This window comes from Ixodes scapularis, unplaced genomic scaffold (genome assembly GCF_016920785.2).
Source record: "Ixodes scapularis isolate PalLabHiFi unplaced genomic scaffold, ASM1692078v2 ptg000720l_1___fragment_2___debris__unscaffolded, whole genome shotgun sequence".
NCBI classification, from domain to species: domain Eukaryota; kingdom Metazoa; phylum Arthropoda; class Arachnida; order Ixodida; family Ixodidae; genus Ixodes; species Ixodes scapularis.
In genome coordinates this window covers 33,382-56,663 of record NW_024610027.1, presented here as the reverse complement: position 1 = coordinate 56,663, position 23,282 = coordinate 33,382, and the positions used below count along the sequence as shown (strand labels likewise).

At 46.6% G+C, this 23,282-nt stretch overlaps 1 pseudogene; it reads left to right on the top strand.

Moving 5' to 3' along the window:
* Positions 1–1,084: 1,084 nt before the first annotated feature.
* LOC120841899 lies at positions 1,085–22,037 on the top strand (annotated as a pseudogene).
* The last annotated feature ends 1,245 nt before the right edge of the window (positions 22,038–23,282 follow it).

The window sequence follows — 23,282 nt, the reverse complement described above, 5'->3', positions numbered from 1 at the left end:
TATATTGACCAGTTACGTGTTTTCCCGATAGGTGCCGTCCGTTTTTGCTGGAGTCACGTATAAACCTTTCCAAATATCGCCTTCTGCGCGCTTCCATCTGACGCAGCTGGGCTGTCGTACGCCTTCTGAGCATGCGCTGTAGCTCGGCTGTGCGCATGCGTCCACAGCTCGGTGACTCCGCATTCATTGACCGTGTGATAAGCACTTTGAAAGATCTATGGACCTTTCCAATACTCACCTTCTGGGAGCTGCCATCTTTCCCTACTGGGCTGTAGAACGCGTTTTGAGCGTGCGCGGTAGCCATCTTCCACGATAATGTCACGAATGAAGGTGGCGAGAAGCCGAACAGTGAACTGAAGAATAAAGGTTTAATTGGCAAACTTGTGCCAAACAAGAATAAGTAACGAAAGAGCGTCGAGGCTGCAGAAAAGCGGGCGGCGATTCGGCGGCACTACAGAGGCCCTAATCTGGACACCTGGCGAAAAAGAAGGCGAGAAATCTAGCGGCTCTGATTGGCAGGCGCCAAGGTCAAGAGCGGAGTTAGCCAATCACGGCCGTCAGATTTCTCGCCGACTTTTTCGCCAATTTTCCAGATTAGGGCCCCAGAGCGCTAGCGAGACTGACTCGACAAGGTCGCAGGCAGCTGCTTATCTACCGTATGTCACTATGTCGAAAGTTCGGCAAAGAAAGTTTGAGCGTCGCGCGCTCGGGACGAGGATGAACTGGCACTTTCGAGAACAAGAAAGCAGCAGAAAAGTTACGTCTGGTGCGAGAATGAACGCGAATCCTCTAGACGTCCGTGACCGAGCGTTTCTTTATCGACCCTGCGGGCGGCAATATAGAAAGCCTGTTTTTAAATTACAACGGGCGCGCACCCGGAGTGCTGCCTTTACCGAAGCAGGCGTTAGTGATCTGCTCAATCTTTCCATTGCGTCTTAACACAACGTACATCATATCGGCATTCCTCAAGTAGATTTCTTGTTGTTCCTTTTTAGATGACACAAGTGTGCCTTTTATTTTCCCCGTTTCGTTCTCAAGCTGTATAAGACGTGAGGAACCTGGCTAAAAGCGTTAGTTACGACTTATGAAACACTCTGAACCGCTGAAAAAAAAATCTCAACATGTTCGTAGCGGTCCTTCTTTTACCAGTTGCAGCCGTGAGCGCCTTTACGGAAAGCAGCTCTATGCAAGTTCCGGAAATAAGCGAAAGATATACGCCGCTAAAAACCTACATGATATTTGACCCCTGCAATATACAAAAACGTAAGACCACTTTTTTTATTCAACCACGTAGAACGAACAGAGTGTAATCAGCAGCTCTATTGCTGGTTGTAGCGTCAGTCGGGCTTTACGTCCCCAGTAGTACACATTATTGCGCCGATATTGGCGACGAATCGAAAAGATTGTACCAGTATCCTAGGGACTGTGAATTGTTTTCTACTACGGCCATTTTCTTCGTCGGAGTCAAGGCCATTATTGTGTTGTGTTCACCCTCCAGATGAGACCAGAGCCAAAGCTCTGGTGTCATCTAGAGCACCAGCTAGCCCGCGCTTCTGGTATTGACTATTGAGGCATGTCGTTCTAACGCGAACACTCGATCTGCATGCGGAAGATCCTTTCAACGCCATGATTTCCTGCTCTCATGCTTTCTGCATTGGCTGCAATATTAGCTTAAGGGTGAATTAAGTATAGTGGACGCGCTTCGACAAAACTTTGGGCGACAGCGACACTTCCTTTGAATGCGGTCGACCTTCTTCACTTTCAACTTTGTGCTGCCGTACACTTAAGAAAAGAAGACTGCCCTGGGTAGTGAAAATGGCGTTTTGTAGACTTTGACTATCTGAAAGGTCAAGTGTTTGGCCAAAGTGACGACCCTGAACCGCAGTGGAATGACCACTTTTCTGTAGGTTACGACGGGGAGAGGTCACTTCCGAATCCGGTATTGACGTACAGGCCGTCGAAAATAATATTAGTTGCTTAGACAAAAAGACGATAAAATATGTTCTCCTTCAGCTTTCGGGATACTTGAAAATCCGCCAAGATCACATCTGTGGTGCAATTCGCGTATGTTGGTGGAATAAACATTTTGTCAAAGCGAGCAGCAACACTGCTTCTTGAGAGCCATTGGAGACAGCTGAGCTGGCTACAAGCTGGCTGAACACCAGTATAAGGAACGTTCGCGCGCTTGGTTTGACGTGGGTATTTGCCCAAATGAAGTAAGGATGTTATTTTTGCCGTATTTTACTGCGCAGCTTATGAAAAAAAATCACTAGTCGTACATCTCATCGTATTGAGCCATTCAACACTCAGACCGAGGATCGACAGGGTAAGCATGCTCAAGTGTATGTGAATGTGTCGCCCGACCTGTTTTCTTCAATCTCGGACTTTGGTTGAATTTATGTGCTGCAACCGTCGTTGTTGCGATCTCCCGGCTGTACGTATACGTAGCGCGTGAACTTTCCAATTTATTAGCGGGTTCCAGTTCAGTGGCAGTGTAGTAATTCGATTTTACTAGATTGTTGCGTCCTCACGGACGCAACAATCTAGTCACGGACGCAACTATCTACATTTAGAAAAGGCCGCTCTATCGCCTCTTTCTGCATATCTCCTGCCGCAAAGTAGCCTCCTGATCGACGAACCACCGACATTGTCCCTTTCTATCAGAAAATCACTACATTTCGGTGCGTCAGCTACCACTACATTTTCGTGCGTCAGCCGCTACTACGTCTTGGTGCGTCGGCCGTGCCACTCGACCCATGCCGTTCTTTCGACTGTTTAACTCTTTCCAGGGCAGAAAAAGAGTCCCTGCGATTTTTTCCGACGTTCTGGCGCTCATGCTTGTTCTGTTTCAGAGCGCAGCTTTTAGGCGGCCGTTTACGGCTTGAGCGGCGTCGGCGTCGGCGTAACCGCGCGGTGCATTATGAGACGTGTAACGTCAGTGATGACAACATCAGGGACGTCATCGGCATCGTCATCGTCACTGATGACGTCATCAGCGACGTCATCGGCATCGCCATCGTCACTGATGATGACGTCACTGATGACGTCATTGGCATCGTCATCGTCACTGATGACGATGACCTCGTGAGGCGACAGCGACGGCGCTCGGAGGGAGGAGTAGCAGACAGGATGAGGAGGTGAGGAGGATAAAGGAGGGGTATACCTTCCCTTCAGTACCCTTCCCACCTCCTCCTCAAGAGCTGCGCTCTAATTCGGTGTTACAGGGAGTTGCAAACGGCTTTCATTGGTTTTCTAGGACAGTACATAAGCCTCTGAGGTTCCTTGCAGCGTTCCAACACTTGTGTTCCTTCAGTTTTTCGGGGTATTAAATAAACACCTCATTTTCTTGAAACTGTTCTAACGCTAGTGATCGTTCAGTTTACCCGTCTGCCCTGCAAGACGTGAATTTTCAAACCGTCTGATCTTTTCCCTTTGGCCAGCCGCTCTGCTTTACCCGTTTATGGACATTACGAAATTTTATTGCATTGAGACACGCTGCCCTATACTCCATTCACCCTAAGCTGAGACTGCAGTGGGAGCTACGTATCCGCCGGAACAATCAGCCAACTCCCTTTCATCTCCTGATCCGGTTCTCTGCGCGTGGGTATGAGCGAGAACGTGATCACGTGGCGAAAGAGAGATGTGTGACTGGTCCGACGAGGACGTAGCTTCCAGTGCAGTCTCAGCTTAGGGGTGAGTGGAATATCGTCAGCGCGCAAGGTGACCACCCAGCTCCTAGCCGCCTCGGTGGCTCCGAGGCGAGAGCGCCGGCCTACGGATCCCAAGGTGGCGGGTTCGAATCCCGACCGAGGTGCCCGCAATATGACGGAGGCTTATTGCGGAGAAGGCGCAGTGTAACCGAGCTTTCGGTTGCACGTCAAAAGATCCCCAGGCGGTCGAAATTATTCCTCAGTCCTCCGCTGGCGCGTGCCAGATGCCCGTGGTAGGTTTGGCACGTAAAACCCCCAAATTTGACTTTTGACCACCCAGCTCCGGCCTCCCGAGAAGTTGGCGTTTACAAGACGGCCACTGTCTTCAGTGGTCTCCTCGCTTGAGACCCTATGGCGAAGAACCAGCGCGCACCAGCACGCGCGATGAAGCTTCAACGACGGCTGCCCGTATGTGGAGGAGCCGACATCTCCTCTGTTCACGACGGGTGCTTCCGATGAATCGCAGTGCTGGAAAATTAACCGTTTCTCTTTCGGTGTTTCTTTTAAGAAAACGTTTCCATCATAAACGCCTGTGACCTCAACAGCAGCCGTTGAGCCGACATTTTCTTCCGACTGCAACTATCTCAGATATGACTAATACTCGTGCCACACGGGCAACTCGAATGCCATTTACAACGAGTGACATTTGAGCGGATGGCCAATCAGCGCGCGACACTCCGGGCGTGGCTCATTATACGCGCAAGAGATTGCGAGCTGATTCGCCGATCACACAAATGTCATTCGTCGTAAATGCCATTCAAGTTGCCCGTGTGGCACGGGTATTACTTTCCACGAATATGAAGATTTTCAATATCATTTCCCGTTCACTGATTGTGTGTTTCGAAAGATAAGTTTCGTGTTCTGATGTACTCATAATTGTAGTCTCCCTGAAGCTATTGTTAAAAAAACATTAAGAAAGGGAGAGCAGTGGTTTCTTTTTAAGCTTTTAAATGCTACGGATGCGAAATTTTCAGCGCCTAATTCTTTGTGTAGACGTGGTCTCTTTAATGACAGCAGCTCACGAACAGCAGACCCGTCCGTAAACACAACAAAAGCAATTTTAAAACGAATAAGACAATTTCCCAATACCACCTGGCAGTTGGAGGGCCGAGCTTCGTTGGAATGTCTCACGTCACGGCCCATCAAGAGCAACGCGACGGCGCGGAATATCCGGTGAAGGCGCGCAGGAGCGAGAGGCGGTAAAGCCCCTTGATAGAGGCGTCTTTTGCAAGTACCGCCAACCATTGTTGTGGGAACGCGCAGGACACGTGCCAAGTACGGGTGCTCCGCCGCCATTCGCTTCCAAAAGAAGCTCATTTCAGTGCTTCACCGCCATTTACTTCCAAGGGCAACTCGAGGCACGGGCCACGTGCACTGGCACATTTTAGCACCGCCTATTGGTATCATTGTCACCTTTGCAATGCTCTGTTTGTTCATAGTTGGGATGGTGATATCACAACATCTTACTTGTAACTCACAGTGCTTGCTGTAACTTTGCGGAGCATGACCACATTCAAACTGCATACAACTGACACTGTAGTGGAATTACCAAAATATGCAGCTACCATTTCTGCTTACGTCGGGCAGCTCACCATGATGCGACATCGGGACGTGCCGTGGCACAGTATAATAGGACGCCAGCTACGATTGATGTGGGAACCATCGTACAATGCCTGTCTTTATCGTGCATGTGTTTCCCCTTTGCTTCGACAACTGATGCAATGAAAAGTGTTTTTGTTGGAGGCTATCGAGTTGACAAATTACGACTGCCTGAGCATTCAGCTAATTGGTGATTTTATCTGGCTACTCGTTTCAATGGAATGCCTAGTCTTGATTTTGTTTGTTCATAATCTATTCATTGGCTGGTTGCTTGCAAAGTTATTTTCTCCGTATATCTAAGGAAGCCACAAGAAAAGGATTTGCTAAGGCTCCACTAACCTTGAAAATAATTTTTCTTGAGACCTCGACCTTGAGACCTTGAGAACTCGGCTTCGCTTGCATCGAGAACGAATGCTGCGTCAGAGTTGGACAAGGACACTGATGAAATTGCATGCCTCCTGCCCAAGAAATGGTGACCGCCAGTATTGCTTTACGGGATCATGAAAACGTCTATTACCGAAGAAAAGTTCTTAATTTCAATAAATTTCATCATAAATTGCTTGGTGGTCTGACAACACTGAGAACGTGGCTATTTAAATGTTAGCGAGCGTTGTCGGTACTGAAGCAGGGTGGAGGCATTGAAGACAACCTAACGGGCAGTGTGCTACGGCGCGGCAGCTGTGTTTTTCATCTTCCGACCACGGAATGTGAACGAACAGTTGAAACAACCTACCGCAACTGTCTGACGAAACTCTCGAAGGCCTGTGCACAGGCTGGCGACAACCCGCAGTGTGTAAGCTTCCACAGCAAAGGCGTAGGACTTGCTCCGCTGCTTCGCCGAGGTTGTCGCCAGCTTGCACAGACTTCCGAGAGTTTCGTCAAACAGTTGCGGTATAGGTTGTTTAAACTGTTCGTCCACATTCCATGGTCGGAAGGCGGAAAACACAGCTGCTGCGCCATCACTCACTGCACGTACGGCTCTCTCCGATGCCTCCACCGTGCTTCGGTACCGACGACGCTTGCCAACATTAAAATAGTCACGCTCTCAGTGTTGTCAGACCACCAAGCAAGTTTGCATAAGGTTTATTGAACCGAATTGACTGGTCGCCATCCTTTGTTATTAAACGGAATATATTGAAAGCTTTTGTCACAGTGAATCCTACGAGGGTGGACGCAATAGTAGCCGGAATGAATTTCTTAAGATCGGGCGGTTTGTAGTACCAGCTTCCGCAACTAGCAGCGCTTAGCAGCACCCCTTACTAGTGAGTTTGCCGACCGGCATTGTCTGCTATAAATATTTTCCCAAGCGCTTCAAAAGCATTCCTCGTAATTATTTTTTTTTTATTTTGCAATCTTTGATATGAAGAACAAAATGCGGCTGTAAAAGTTTATTTTCTTTTAGGAAAAACGGCACCGGAAACTCTTGCAATGCTTCAGAGAGCTTACAAAGAAAAGTGCTAATAAGAAACTACAAGTATAGAAGTGGTTTTCTAGCTTTAAGGCTGGTGATCCTTAGCAGACGACGCCGGTGGGCAAACTGTCTCAGGAAGGGTGCCGCCTAGCACTGCAGAGACGAAAGCTGGTACTCCTGTAATTCATTCCAGTTACTTCTGGGTACTCCCTCATACTTTTTTTATTGTTGAAAATTTGGTTTTGTGGCTCAGTATCTTGCTTGGTGTAAATCATATCCCTTTTCGTGTTATAGAAATTTTCAGATTTTCTTTTAGACTGGTGAAATGACTGCAGCGTGACATGTTTTGATTATTTAATATGTGTGTAATGCATACATGACCTTGTTTTTTGGCCAAATGTTCCCTGTTTTCATGTAAGTTTGTTGGCTCTTTCGTATTCAAAGGTTCCAATAAAAAGGTTGCAAGGTTGTTTCTGGCTTCAGAAAGTATAATTACTATAATTATTATAGCTTGATAGTCCAGTGCTGGAAAAAAGACTCCTTTTCAGATATTCATTTCCAGAACGTTTCAAAAGAACCTACAAGGTTCTTTTAAAAGGTTTAATTATGTTTTAAAGGAAATTATTTTCAACGTAAAATTCTATATCAGGTTGGGAAAATAAAAGCATACAAACAAGTGCCACCTGAACACTTCGTTTCCATTATAGTCACTTACTATCTTGTCACGAATGAACAGGTGAGGAAACAAAGAATAACTGGGGAAACTGAAAAGTCTAATGGGGCGAACTTCTTCCTAAAAATCAAAAGGAAACAGAAGACCATAGCAGAGCGTCGCAGGCGTCGAGGTCGGCGTAACAGCAGATACGAACGCTGGGGTCAGAAAGCTTGCAGCTCGGCACGTCCTTATTACACGCGTGGGCTCCTCGAACAATCGGCGTAGAAGGTTCGGCGCGTAGAACATTCGGAAGTCGAACAAGCAACAGGATTCTCGAATTTACTAGAACACTAAATTGCAAGAATAAATAAAAGACGCGCCGCTCCCAGGAATCGAACCCTGGCTCTTCGCATGGGTGGCAAGCACGACAACCGTTAGGCCACGACCGCGCTGCCTACTTGGCCAGCTGCGCGCGCGGAAATATATACAGTATAGTTTTGGTTGTAATGCCCTAATGTTTTGAGCTGAATACGGTGCTTATATAAAGTGTGTCCATGCTTGGGAAGTGCCAATCTTTTCTTATCAACAGAAAACTAAAAGATTTAAAATAATTTGATAGGGGGTGCATATGTTCTCCAAAAGCACTACATAAAAAATAAAAGTAAATAAAAAAACTTTCAGCCTTTGCATTTTGGTGACGACGGAAGACTAGCGAAGCTAGTTTTCCTTGGAAGTAACGCGAGTAATGTTTGAGTTTGAAAACAAGTCTTTCAAGCAGACTACGTGGAGGACTCTCCTTTCGTCGCGTCGCTTGGCGGGATGTCGGCGAGGTCAGGGAAGCCGGGAAAATCCGAATTCCCTGTCCGCCAAGAGCGGAAAGAAGGGTTTTTCCGTAGCGGCGACGACAACGGACGACGTCGAAATCTCTTGAAAGTGTCATTCGTAAGCCTATCGCTTTAAAACGCAATATAATAACTTTCCACCGCAGGCAATGTGTATCCAACGTTACACCGATTCCGCCACGTCTTTCCACAGGGCGGGCTGATAGCGTTGTGAGCGACAACGCGCGGACGAACCACGAAATGGAGCCACGCGTTCTGAGAAACTCGACATCTGAATGTTATCTAGTAACGTAGCTCAAGCACAGCTGCCGAGCGTCGCCATGTTGAAAATAAGAAGGCAAAAAGCCAGGATATGGCCGATGCCTCGTCACTAACACTTCCTGGCTCCCAGTCTTTATAGTATTACAATTGTCGGTAAACATATTGTGTTGTTAATAATTGTTACAGGCATTCAACTCGCAACGTCTGTGTATTTGTTTTTTAAATGCCTTCGTTAATTGCGTTATTAAGAAAGTGAGAAACGCCCGAGGAGGACACGGATATTTAACCGGCTGTTTTGCACGCTGGGCGTATTATTTTCGAAATGAAAATCTTTCACGGCGTTATCTCGAGGTTTTGAGGCATTTGAGACCATAGAAAAGTAATCATGTTGGGGTTGTTCGTGGCTCTTTAAGGCGAAACGAAGTACAAGACTAGGTTTTCGTTTTATCTTTGTAAGTAAAGAAAAACAAGAAAATACAGCACTTTCGTGTTTTTCTTTTTTTTTTTTTACATCGTTAGTGGGGTTAGCAATTACTGTGGCGCATCGCGATTCGCTGGCCGCTCCTCTGGCCGGTTCTTGCACAGTCGCGATTTTTGCAACATTGATAAGCAAGGTTTGCTCCATGCTTCTTTGTTTGCAGCTGGCGACCGAGAAGTAAGCTGTGCCCAGTTAAAGAGACTTGGACATAACAAGACAAGCGAATATTATATCAAACCTCACAATCTCGTCCTCGTGCTGTGTGACATGGAGACTGATGGCGGTGGATGGACAGTAAGTCGTACCACCTTATTTGGCCTATTAACGTTCACTGCGAAGGTAAAGCGACATTTTGTTCGTCTTTTTTCTTTTAAAAAAAAAGGTTATTATGAGAAGCAGTACAGCGATTTCGACATCGCAAGGAGCTGTAGCGAGCTATTATTATTTCGTTTTATCTAAGCAAAAGTAAAACAAGGCATGTACCTTCACCCTAGAATATTATCTGGATTACTGTGCAATCGCAAAGCAAAAATACTGAGTACCTTACAACCCATAGCTACAATGGCGACCATGGAAATCCCCTCACGAGGTGGTTAACACGGTTACAACGAATGATCAGTTTGTTTTTCTTATTATCGGCTGTGCTTAATTAAGCTTGTGTTCATTTTATTTTGTAGTTTGAACGCCGTCCCAACCGAATTTGGGGTTATGTTAGATACAGTGCCATCAAGGCAGTAGATTGGAAGTCATTACTTCGAAGACTGATAGGTCGCCTCTCTGACTCCTTGGGGGGGGGGGGGGGGGGGGGGGGGGGTGTAGAACATTTTTTGCTATATACTTTATGTAGTAAATCCCGATGTACACTTTCCATCTAGTACACCACCACGTTTTGATACTTCAATCTTATGTCAGTTCCTGATTTGACATATGATGCAGTCTCGGCTATGAAATACATTGCTCAGAGGATGCGTTGCGGACAAGATTGGGATCTCGCCTTTATTGTTAAAGTGTGCTCTAATATATTGGCTCCTGTATTGCAGCCTATTTGTTTTTTATTTGCAAAGACATTTGGATTTGTTTCGGCGTAAAAACATGAAGTGGCTGTTCCAATTCCTGAATCCGGGAGCACTATCTCCGACCACGATACAGATACTAAGGCCCAAAATGCAGATACTGATATACATTTGTATTTTATGCAACGGGTTATTCCTGAGATACTTCTGCAAAACGGCTAAAAAGTATTCCGGAAAATAGATACAGAGTCTCATAGAAATACAGTTGCTCCCGAACGATGCTACGTGTTGAGGGCGTAGTTCGTGGCGAATTCAAATCGTAATGTATGCTTGTGCTCCTTTTTTTGTATCATTTTATGCACTTCCCCTTGCCTCGAACTCTTTATTTATAATTAATGCCGCCAAAAAAAAGTGTAATAATTATGAATTACATAGCTACTGAACGCTACTCTTTGCCTTGCTTGATAAAAGGCGTCTGCACGAAATGTATATTGTCACGGTTGGTGACCAATAAACAAGAAATAAACAGGAATAAATAAACGTTTAATGTGGCGAACTTGTGCCAAAAATAAAAGGGTACAAACGATAATAACAGAGCGCCGCGGGCGTCGAAGGCGGTGAAGCAGCACGATCGAACGCTGAGGCGAGACTGACTCGACAAGGTCGCGGGCGGCCTCTTATCTAAGGTGAGTCACTATCTCGAAGATTCGGCGGAGAAGGTTCGAGCGTAGCGCGCTCGGGGCGAGAATGAACACGCACTTTCTGGAACAGCAAAAGCAGGGATAAACGATAGAAGTTACGTCTGGAACAAGAATAAACGAGAACTTTCTAGAGGTTCGTGATCGAGCGTTGCTTTCTCAGCCCTGCGCGCGGCATTATAAACCCTATTTTGCCGTGAGGGCGCATATCAAGCTGTCGTCTTAGAGGCTTCTGAGTCACCCATAATGTGGGGATATTGGACAACAGAGCAGCACCTTTTCTACACTCAACTGCTTTACATAGTTCCCTCTACTAAATTGGAAAAAAAGTGGAGGACTTCGTGAGAGGAGCTTATTGTGTAATAACCTTCTTTAAACAAGCTCTCCTTAATGTTGTTGACTGGGATGAATCATGTAATGGGGCGGGTTCATATTATAAATACTGAAGCAGCTTCCACCAAACATGTTTTTATCTTTGAAATGTATCGCAAGAAACGGCAACAGATGTAACGAGATACCCAAGTCTGGGAAAGGATCGCGATAGAAGCCATACATGGTAAATGTATTTCACCACTGAGATACAAATGCATTTTTTTCAAATGTATCTCGATACAGAGATACAGATACTCGATAGTATCTCTAAGATACTATGGCGATACATTTGTATCGCGATGCCGCCCAGCCCTGTATTATACCCTCTATTTCTGAGGGGTGCGAAGTAGCCGGGCTTTGGCCGTCTCCGTTTAACATCGCAATGTCGAAAACGAGAAGACTGAGTGACTGCGTTTCTTCACGCAGTCACTTGCGGGCGAAGCCGGCTTAGGAAATAAATACAATTGGTGAAAAGTTACTCTTATGTTTTCATTTTCCGCAGCTCCAGCTCCAAAAGCAGAGACTTGTTTATATGTGTGCGAAGCGGTTGACTGAGGTTGATCAAGGCTCGCTTTCGAGTATTCTTTCTCGCCAAAAATGATGTGCCTTTAAAAAGTAAAAATGCTGGGGTATTAATCGTTACGACAAAGTATCTTTTTGCTTGTCAGGGAAAGATCAAAAAGCTTTCTGCATGCGGTGAAAATCCAAAACATAGAAGTCAGAGGAATGTAGAAGCCTCCTGCCGCTTTTGACATTTTAATGTAAAATTGATGTGAAGATTGCTCGTTGGATGTGGTTCCGATTTTTCTGATCTGGCTCTAATGCGGATACAAAGTCTACGAATGCAGATTGGATTGAGATGATCCAACTATCTGCGCAGGGCTCTAGTGATGTCTAAGTGTCCTGTCAAATCGTGTGGTAAAAAAAACAACATGGATTTGGAAGTGTCATTGCCGCTTAAGGGAAAGTTAAGAAAAGCGGAGAGAAGACCAACATAAACGGAAATGACATGCAAAATAAATCTTGTCGTAAAACAGACCAGTAAAACATCCTGCGAGCACCGAAGCACCAACCTCCACAGTCCGAGATTTCTAGCCTGCACACGATCCTAAGACTCGGTATACGTATACATGCCAAATCTTCAGAGGCGTAAGAGGCCTCTGAGGGACTCAGGAAAGGAGGACGGGGGGGGGGGGGGGGGGGGCATTTTTGTATGCGTAAGCATTAACTGTCTCATGGAGCGAGCCGGCGTCATCAGTTTGAAGCGCGAAAATGGTACCTTAAATCCTTTCTCGAAGTGCAGCCAGCTCCCAGCTATGAAACCACGCGAAAAGCCTAGACACGGCACCTAGTTTCCCCGATCCCAAAGAAGCGAAGTTGATGAATTTTCGGCTCCGGTTTCGTTGGCTGGCGCGCGCCGACGAGGCTCCCAATGGCCGCTGCGCATCTGTTTGAACGATTGCTCACCCGATGGCGCTGCGTCTCCGCGAGGCATAGAGTGCCTTCATACACACGCGCGCCTTTGCGTGAGTGGTGACACCTCAGCCATTTTTCCGCTCAATTGTTTTTCATGCCTTTTGAAGTGCGCGCAATCCGGTGTCACTCAGCTCGAGCGCGTAGCTTTGGCTAATGCATAGACGCCATTTTACCGCCCAAGTCATGCACCGAGTGCGCGAGAGCGTCACGCGCTGGCACATTCAGTGCAACAATAGAGAGTTTTAGTAATACGTATAGGGGCAAACGCAAACCCCCTACGTTAGCGTTAACGTTGCGTCGACGGAACGTTACGGAGCGCGTCGAATACGCACTTTTAGTACAGCGGAAGAAGAACGCATACGTAAAGACTTGTAGCGCCATCTAGATGTGCTCCTCCAAACTGCTTCAAACAATCCAAGGCGGGTATTCGGTCAAGCCAATCCAAAACCCGATTCTCCTAGCTTTGTTACGGAAGTGCGGGTTTCCGTGTGCCTATTGTGAACCTGTTTTGTCTTTTTTTTTTTTTTTTGTACCGACCGCACGGTAAACACTTTTTTGGGTTCGACGGCGTCGCCAACGTTCTTGGCTATCGACACCCATCTTTGTGGGTGCTCGAAAGGGTTCGTCGCGTTGACTTCTTTGACGAGGTTGATGTCATCTTCAATGGTAAAGCGAACCCGTACAATACGCGTAGCACTTCCGCTTTTTTGCCTCACCGCCGCCATTTTTTAAACTGTACTACTCTGGCGCTCTCCCGTGCGCGACGAGAGCAACGAGACGGCACGCAGGGGACCGCTACGTACGTTCGCAAAACTCGATAGCGAGCGTACGTACGCAAGGCTCGCCGCAGTACGTACGTATGGCGCGTGCGTAGTGTGGAGGACGCAACGTTAACGTTAAAGGGGCCCACCAACAATTTTTTGACCGGTTTGAAGTTCGCGCTGAAACGGAGCTCCATGAAAGCAGGAACACCGAGGAAAAAAATATTACAGAAATACGCAATATTTTGCGAGTTATTAGCAAATTAAATATTGCAGAAAACAATTTTAAATAAGCAAAACATAGCGCTTCATGACGTAAAATGAAACAGTTTAGCGATTGGAGCAAAGCGGTTGGCCAATGGGACGCGAGTCTGGTTGATAGCCCGTCGGCCCGGTCGGCTCGCCGGCCATTAGGCCTAGCTGCAACCATCGTAGCTTTGGGATCGGGTTGCCATCATCGATGAATTTACCGGGCTTATCAGATTTTGAGTGCGGATCTGGGCGTCGCGCCGTACGAGGACACTCCACGCAAGCGCCGCGTCTCTGCCTCAATCCGCTTCGACAGCCGCGGAACACTCGTCTCCCGCAACTCCGCCACCGGAGCCACCTCGGAGAGTAGGGGGGAGAAACTGGTGAGCGGTCCCGTTGTGCACCGGTCCCGTCGCCGCACTTCACTCGAACAGTGAAAAGTCTGTCACATGTCACAGCACTAAAAGAAAATAAGGATTCCCCTGGCTCTCCTTACTGCTTTTAGTTGACCGGGACCGGGGGCGCCCAAGTGAAAATACGATGCACGTTGTCTGCACAGATCACTTGTCGTCTGCTCGCGATGGTACGCGTGGACGCTACTGGGAGGCGGGCATGAGCGACAAGGCGTCGTTTTCGCCCTTTTTGAACTTTACTTTGCAACTTTATTAGCTCTATAAAAATGACTTGTTAGAGAAATAATGACGGTTAACGTGTGATATACTTTATTTCGCTTCAAAATTCCTTGGACGACTCTCGCCAATCACGAAACCCAAAGAATGTGACGTATAGTGAAAGGGAGCGCCGTTATGCGCGCGCATTCGGCACCTCGCGGCGCCACCGTCGGAGGAGGTGTTTCCGAGTTGTCAAATTAAAATATGATGCGCTAATATTTCCAACTCTTTCGTTGTCCACTGGGTTTCCGGGACCACTAGCGTGTAGAAACCGCAAAAAAAAGTCGACGCTCAAATACTGTTGGAGGGCCCCTTTAACGTATGGTGTCTGCGTTTGCTCCTATACGTATTACTAAAACTCTCTAATGGATGCCTTCACCCTGAAACAGACAGACATGCAGGCACCCTAGCGAGGCAGCGGCTCCACCGTCCCATGCCCATGGTCAGCGCGCCGCACGCCGCAGACGAAAGAAGGAAGCGAAGAGCTTCGTGCGTGCTTTCGCATTCAAAACTCATAAGAAGCGCTAAGGTGTACCTCGAGCCTTTTCTTTTAGGGCGTGTGTGGGTGTGTGTATGGGGGGTAACGAGATAAGAACACCCGCGGGCACGGAATTAGTCAAAGAAACAAAAATACAATAAAGCAAAGGCGCTTAGAATAATTGAATTTAGTCAGAAGCGCATGGGCCGAATCATGAATCTTGATAATTAAACTTGAGGAAGAAAACGAGAACGTGCCTTCTCGTTTTCTTCTTCAAGTTTAATTATTTTATACCAACCCGCTCGTTCTGTCCTTACATGAATCTTGAGTTGCTTCGACCAGCGGTGTTTATTGTCTCGCGCTATGGCGCTCGGGAACGTATGCATGCGTCAAGATGGGCTCCCTGGACTCCAAGACCGTTTTTGCCAGACGGCTTCAGCGTGTCTGCGTGCTTCCCCAAACCGCATACGAGAAAAGCGGGCACTTTGAGGCGTTAATCTCAAGATTACATTCTGGGGAAGCATAATTAAAGAATCCGGAAGCAAGCTTCAATTCGCGCTGACTCTTCAATCGACTTCCAGGTGATTCAACGTCGATCTAAAACCGAAGGTGAGGGCACCGAATTTGAGAGATCCCGAAAAGACTACGATGATGGATTTCGAAATTTAAAGAGTTTATCATATTGGATAGGTAAGTACGAAATATTAGCCTCTGTGCATGTGCCATTTTGACGTGGCAACCATAAACTGATAAAAAAAATTCCTAGAATTCCGCCAAACACAGTGAACGGAAACTAGGTTCTGGTGACAAGTTGTCAGGTACCACCGTGGCGCCACGTCATGTGGTGACGTAACGCGAATTGGTTAACATGCAACGTCCGTCAAGTCAGATCTGTCGGTAAGGATACATATCTCACCGACAGAAATAGGTTCAGTCAGAAAACGTTTTTTTCCGCTAAACAGAAAGCAGCAGCAAAGGCAATATTTAATTTTAGTTAAGGCGTAAGATAAAACCAATAAATAAAAATAATGTTAGCTGTCTGAAACGACTTGTGATGTAGCCTTAAAGTGCTTAATTACGTGATTTATGATTGGATATGGTACTCGCCAATGAAAACAAGCGCTGACAAATAATTTCATTTGACGAGCATTCCATCCCAAATATCAATACAAACAATATAGGCCCTTTTCGAAAATCAGTACGGCCACTTGGATATATCCTCTGTCATAGCCTCCTCTATACTGACAAAGCCTGGCAGATCGTCACGTGACGTTGACGCGGCCGCCGAAAGTGAAAAGGTAGAGCGGCAGACAACAGCCATGTTACGGGCGCCCCGCTGCGGCGAGACGCCGAAACACACTTGTCCCGAGCGATGGAATGTCCGCTCGTGCTTCTCGCGTTCCTCGGGCTACCGTTTCGTTTCTCGTCGGGTTTGAAAACCCTGTTTCGGGTCCTCGCCGCTGCAAAAGCTGTGCTCTGAACACCAGACTCCCCGAGAAATGCTCTGTGCTACCAGATCCTCGCGCTCCAAATCTGCGACCAGGCCCATGCAGCAATTTTGGCCCTACAGAGCGGCGCGATTTCTGCCGTCACGACGGTTCCACCAGGTTGGAAACTTTTTCGCCGCGGCAGAGCGGCAGCTTCCGCGCTGGCCACTCACAGAGTGATGGGAAATCACGTGACAGCAGGAGAAACATTTCGGGAAAGCTGGCGCATAGGACGGCGGCGTTTTCACGTTCTTGAAGCAGACGACAAGCAGAGAAAGTACGCAAGCGACTGGTTCGCGGTTTCTTTATTCCGGCGGGTCGACGTTTTTTGCTTCAGCAGTCGCGTCGGAACTGTTCAGGAGATTATGGAGGAGGGGGACTGCTGTCTTCTTCCTCGGAATTTGTTTTCTCAATGAATTATGCGGCTTTGTTTTACTTTCCTCGACTGACTACCAACTGTAGCGCCGCAAGAGAGCAATTCGGAAGCGGCTTTTGCGAGCACTAGTGAGAAAAACAGAAAAAGAAGTGGAAGAACTGAGCGACATTGACGTGTCTTTTCCAACACAGATCGTCACACAAAGTAGGACAAAATGTATCGCGCCCAGTTCAATGAACTGCTTATCCGTAGAGTGTCGAAGCGTCGGGTTCTTTGAAACGCGTAGCTCAAAAAATTAAAGAACAATGGGACCAGGGGTACTCCTCCAGTCTCCGTAGACAGACCTCAGGATTGTGAGCACATACCCCCATTTCAGAAATACCAACTGCTCCAACGCCGTCAAGAAAGTTCGGGTCGGCCATATGCATGAGTTGGAGTCCTCACATCCGTGGAAGGCGCTGCCTGTGACGTCCGTGACGCTGCCGAGGATGATTCGAGATTTCATCCTCCGCAACAACAAAGTTTGAAAAAAAAAAAAACAGTAGAAAAACATAAACGGATAAAACCAAGGTTTATTTAGGATGTTAAATGCTTTTTTGTTTTGTTTTATTACGGTGAAATTAAAGGGGAAGCTAAAAACTAAGCCATCAAAATTGTTGTTAGAATCCGCTGTAACCGACTGTGCGCATCTGCTTGGTACAAGCAACATTGGCCATCGCAACGGCAGAAAACGCTCGTGCGAAATGAAACCTCGCGATCCGTGCCGCCGCGCAGCTAGCGGCAGCGATTTCGGCCGCGGAATCGCTGCATGTGAAACCCGCTTAACACCGGACAACCTCGTTGAGCTCAATGACAGCTGGGAGGCGCCAGCGATTGTTGGTTTAATGACAGTTACGTGTGCTAGTGGAACTTTCGTTATACCAGTAACTGATTTAGTGGCTCTAACTCCAAGCTTAAACCGTCCTCGGTAAGCACCTCCATGGAACTTGAAATTCGTAAGCGATGATTCGTGCCGTCACGGCACTCATTGGCCACGAACGCGAATTCAAATATTCGTTGACGGATTGATTGTTGAGGATCGCATACATCCGAGTGACGCAATGCTCGTGTACAATGCTTGAGCTGGGACAGTCTGACGTACTTTCAGTACTGCGGATGTATCAAAGTGAAAAGGCGGAAAGCTTTCGAAGGAAAGAAAATACAAAATAGGCCGCTTTTCTTTTTTTTTTTTTTTTTGTACTGAAAATCAGACTTTTGGCTTTCTAAGCTCTTTTTATTTTTTGCCCACTAAACAACATGCGTTTAGCAAGATTCCAATCTGAATGTTTTTATCCCAGCCCAAAATTCATTAAATGGTCCTTTAAAGGAGCCATCACACGAGTTTTCTATTTTCGCTAAATACTGCTTAGAGTCACTCCCTAACATTACTAACTGCATAAGCTTTCGTTACTTTTTCTTTCTTGGCAATGGCAGCCGCCAAAAATATTCGAGAAATATGAGTATCGTCCACGGCCTAAACTCGGAGCCAGGACAAGCGGCTGCGGCGTGGTGCCTATTCAACATACCGGCAACTTTAATCGTAGCCATGCGCTGGGGTTGGCTAGAGTCACTAAATGAGCTCCGCTTACAGTATCGGCACTCCGTTCCCCGACATCGTTGTGGGCGCCACCATTTTCGTGCTTGTGCAGAGCAGACGCAACTGCCGATCGTCGTGATTCAAAAGTGCGACCTCCTCAGCATTGGATTAGGTGTTCGGAAGCTCATGTAATATTGCTATGCTTTGCCGAAAACTGTTTAAATATTTGTGGAGAACGAAAAAGCGTTTCCTGTGATTTCAGATAAAGCTTCTGATAACTGGCAACCATGATTTGAAGTCACAATATGGCCAAGTATCGTTACTCTGAAGCGTAGTTCATGTAGTGGCACTAGGGTTGGCAAAGTAGAGAACGCGCGCTGAGCTCCGGGCATTGTTAGAGTTCGGTTATTCTGACCAACGTAGTTGTTGGACACGAGCCACTACATGAATGTCCGCCTAGGTATTAATTGTTCCGAGCTGAAGTCGAGTCCTCACGCAGTTCTCGTGTCCAACCCATGAGCCGCGCTCGACTGTCGCCAGGCGGGTAAGATTTCCGAAGGCGAGACTGAAAGAAATAGTCCCCTTTTGTCCTTGCAATTTCACCGCGACAAAGCTGCTGAATTCGAGGCGGTTTGTGCGAGTATACTTGGGCCAAGTCATGAACATTCAAACCTGGTAATGTTTCGTGACCCCTTTAAAAATTAACCCAGCTAAAAGTGCTCGCTTTAACACCTGGAAAGCATCTTTGTGTGCAGTGCAACAGACCTTCTTGGGCTATTTCTTCCTAGTCAGCTCGATCAGAAGCAAAGCCTTTTCTGCATAATTCGAAAAGAACTGCCGGTAATAACCAGTCATCCCAAAAACGACCTCACTTGCTTCTTCGTTGTGGGACGCTTCAATCCCACAATGTTATTTAAAGTATTCTATCGTGCTCTATTCCTAACGCATTTCTATTCCTAGTGTGCACTATTCCTAAACGCATTTCGCTCCTTCTATTAAAGGTAACGACAATATCCATGCACTCACTACCCATCCAAATGGCAAACAAGTTCTCAGGATCGAAATGACAAGATACACGAAAGAAAAAATTATCGTGCAGTATACAACCTTTCAAGTCGGTTCCAAGGAGGAGTACTACGAGCTGACCATCGGCGGTTACTCGAGCCCTAATGGTAAATACCGGTGCTTTCGCCATCCCTCTTGCGTCGCCTGCAGCGCTGCGTTAGTCGGTGGTTGCTAAAACTCTTGGAAGACGCTGTTTATGAGGTTAAAAATAAACTCTGGAGAGAACAACCTTACATTAGCGTGTGACGACAAGTACTGTACAGGCTTTGTTTGGATCGATGGTTTGAACTTTAATAACTCTAGTATGAACCACGCTTGCCACAACGCAGGATTAAAGGAAAGAGGAAAGGGGGGCAGTGGGGGGCTAGAGAAGGTGCAACCGAGGGCTCAATATAGGAGAGTTGGGGAGAGAGGCCCCGTTATTAGTACGTGTTTAAATGCAACCCGAGATATTGAAACGAGGAGCCAGGGCTTTCGTTTAATGAAACTTCGTTTAGTTCAATTCACATTGCGAGGGCTCCCTAGGGACTTGTCACCTCTCTGCGTTTGCCGATGAGTTGTCAATGAGCCTTTTTTTATTTCTTCTTAATAGCTGTAGGCTAATGGCGACGGGAAAAACGTTCTAAACAATTTATTTGGTGAATGACAGCGAAGGAGCAGAAGAGGTGTCTTTAGCACGCTGCTGCCCAGGCTCTGCACCGCTCGAAAAGGACGACTTTGGTACATGCAAGATGGCCGTCCGGTGCCTGCATTTTCGGAACGGGGAAGCGCGATCCAGCAATTGTGAAATTTATCAGCGGATCCTGATTCCGTGATGCGCTGTCACGTGCCTCGTTCCGGCTCTCTTATCGACCCACCAGCCCTGTAGAATCGAGCGTTTGCCAGGTTCAGCTGAAATGAAGCCTAGCAAAGGAAGCATGCCGCCGGTGCTTCCGTCCACAGCGGCGCCATCTCCGCCGACGCACCGTCCGGAACACGAACTCGCCGCCTCCTCCGCGCGCCGACGCTTTCGTTATCGCTTCTCCACCCCTTCTCCAGCTGCTTTCGCGGAGGAAGTAAGCAAAGTGGAGACGGTGACCCGTCTGCAAATGCCGATGGCATCTGGGGGATCATCGTCCATGTTCCGCTATATTATTGTTGAAAAATAAAATGTTGAAGGTCGGTCGCCGGTTGAGACATCGGTCACCGGTTGAGACATTACGATTACAGTTACGGTTACGATTACCAAAAAAATTCTAATCTAGGCGGTTTTCGGTTTGGGTTACGGTTTCGGTTTGTCCCTGACTTTAAGAACACGGATCAGCTGCCTTCATGTTTGGGTAAAGGAACAGACTCTCCCGCTGCATGAAGTGGGCTCCGTGCTTGTCCGAAGTCACCAGCTTAGCGGCCGGATATTACTGCCAGGTTTTAGGAGGAATGCATTGAAAATGGTCAATGTATGTTCAGAAACGGATAAAAAGTTTCCGCCTCCAGAAAGACAGCACAAAGGTCAGAAGCGCTATATGCCACCTCATATTTTCGCTCTAAGGGCTGTAAACGAGGGAGCGTACAAGAGCGGCACCAGTTAATATATTCAAAGTCCAAAGCTGTCGTTTACCGTTTTGTCGACCAACACATTGTTTATTCACAAGCGCGCGTTGGCCCGCACCGGGTGTGGGCATTGCGCGTGCGCAGAAACCAGATTCGGGTGATGGGAAGCGTCTGCGCATGCGCAGTGCCGACGGCAGCGCCACCGCAGTGGCGTGACGTCAGAGACTTGAGTTGGTCTATACGCTATGTATTCTCGATTTAGAGCGTCCCGAGATCCTTCAGCACACACTAATTTTCTTCTTGCACACGATGAGATGAAAAGATCTGCACACGTGAAAACACTGTCGAACACCGGAACTTGGGCCGCAGAGCTAGACTGTTCCAACTCTCGATGCAATTTTGTTTCGCATTTTCCTAGAATAAGGATATATACCAGTAGTATATGTGAAACTGTTACGATAATCAATCAATCAATCAAACAATCCGTTTTATTGACATCATCATCAGATAGCGATGTGAAAGTGAACTAAAATGTGTTGACTGACTTTTATTTAATGAAAATAAACCTGTTTCCAATTAGAAACATAGTAATGGCATATGTAAACGTTTTTCATCCGGGTTTTCGGACCACCCAGCCTTGCCCCTGTTTGCACGAGTGGTAACTTTAGCGCATCCCACCGATTCCCACCGATTCCCACCGATTCCCACGCGCTTAAATTATTTATAAAATCTACTGATTTGGTGGCTTTTTATGACACTCAGCGAGTTACTGATTGAAATAAAATGTATATTTTTACTAATTAAAAAGAAAAGGAACAAATATGATTTAACTGCCCGATTTATCGCGACAATTAGCCAACTTTATGTGTCACCCTGGCCGTTTAACTCACCTGTAGAAAACGGAGTAGTGCAGCTTTCACAGCTTTCTTTAAAAAAAATTGTGTAAAACCTAAGCTTTAACAATCTTTAAAATATTGCTGAGAGTGGTCAGCGCCATTAATTCACCCACACTATTTTCCCGCAGGTTCAGATTACGATGCGCTGAAGCACCACAACGGAGGCGGGTTTGTAATCGCCAGGGGAGACTATCACCAGGACCTTTGCGCCCGATCACCGATAAGTGGTGGCTGGTGGTTCCCAATTTATAGCTGCATGCAATCAAATCTTAATGGGCGTAAAGTAAGAAAAGTTCCACCTCGTACGAGGGGCTTTGCTATTACCTGGTACAAACAACACGATCTGAGATCCTACGAATACGTCTACGAAAGTGTGGAGATGAAGATTAGGGATGCCGATTATGGATTTTGCACGGGTGAAATGGCAAAATAAATTTTTTGATGCCTGATGTATATTAGTGCAAAACTAAATCCAAGCAGAACTGTTCAGTAACTCTACTCCGTGATTTTCTGGTTTCTGAAATTTATCTGAAAAACAAAGAAATTGGGAATAAAAATCAAATGTTCGGTTACAACAGGCTTGCCTGACACTCCTGACACCTACTAAGATTCAACTCAAGATTAATTTATTGTGCACCAATATGGTAGTCGTGTTCTATGCCAGATGAGCCTCGAGAAAAATTCCACAGGTGTCGTACAACAGACTTGTTTGTAGGGCGGCATTCGGAGTTGTTTATCCCAGTAAAGCGGCGATCTGACCGACGCTGCATCTTGAATGTGAACCACACAGTACTGAAGCCCTATTTGATGTTTATTATGTGGATATTTGAAATATATAGCAGGATAGTTTACTTTAAATAACGTTTGGTGACTTTGTTGTAGATAGGATGTCAGGGGAAAGCAGCAACGACTGACAAACCGTGTATTTCAATAGCATCACGCAGTGGTAAAAGGCTAGCTGACATTTCCTAACATGAGCGTTTACATAAATAGAAGAAAGCGTACCTTAAAAAACATGTAAGTATGTTTTGATGCAGAGGGGTCGTCTGGAGAAAGTGATACGACTCAAGACCTGAGGTCTTTAACTTGCAGCAGGCAGAAGTGGAGCGCAATCTTCCGTTTGTTTAATTGATACTTAAACCTAAGACTGGTTCACACACATGCGACTGCTTACGATCGAGTGCATTACGACACCTTGTAACAGATAATGACGAGGGAACACACCGGAACGTTAGCACCATCTATGAGGTAACCCCGGGATCTGACGTGCATGCGATCTGTAAAAATCGGTTGTTTATGACATTGCCAGACATTTTCAAGCCAATATTAAAATATTGATGCGCGACAAAAATTAAAAAAAAAAAACGGAAATCGCAATTGTTCCACGGATAACCGATTGATGGCGCCAGTGCCTTATCTTGTCGTACGATATCGCACCAGGTCGTACCGCACTCGGTCATAAACAATCGCAAGTGTATGAACGAGCCTTTAAACACGGGAGGATTGCCCTAATATGATGTCTGGTGTCTCCGCTTCAGATGAAAATCCTCATTAATGCAGTATGACGGCCAATACCTTTCATTACATAGAATACTGGAGAGCAAGTGTATTTCACGAAGCCTTCACCAGCAGCAAGTTGCCCCTATAACGGCGTCTGGAGTCTTTCCTGTACACGGTT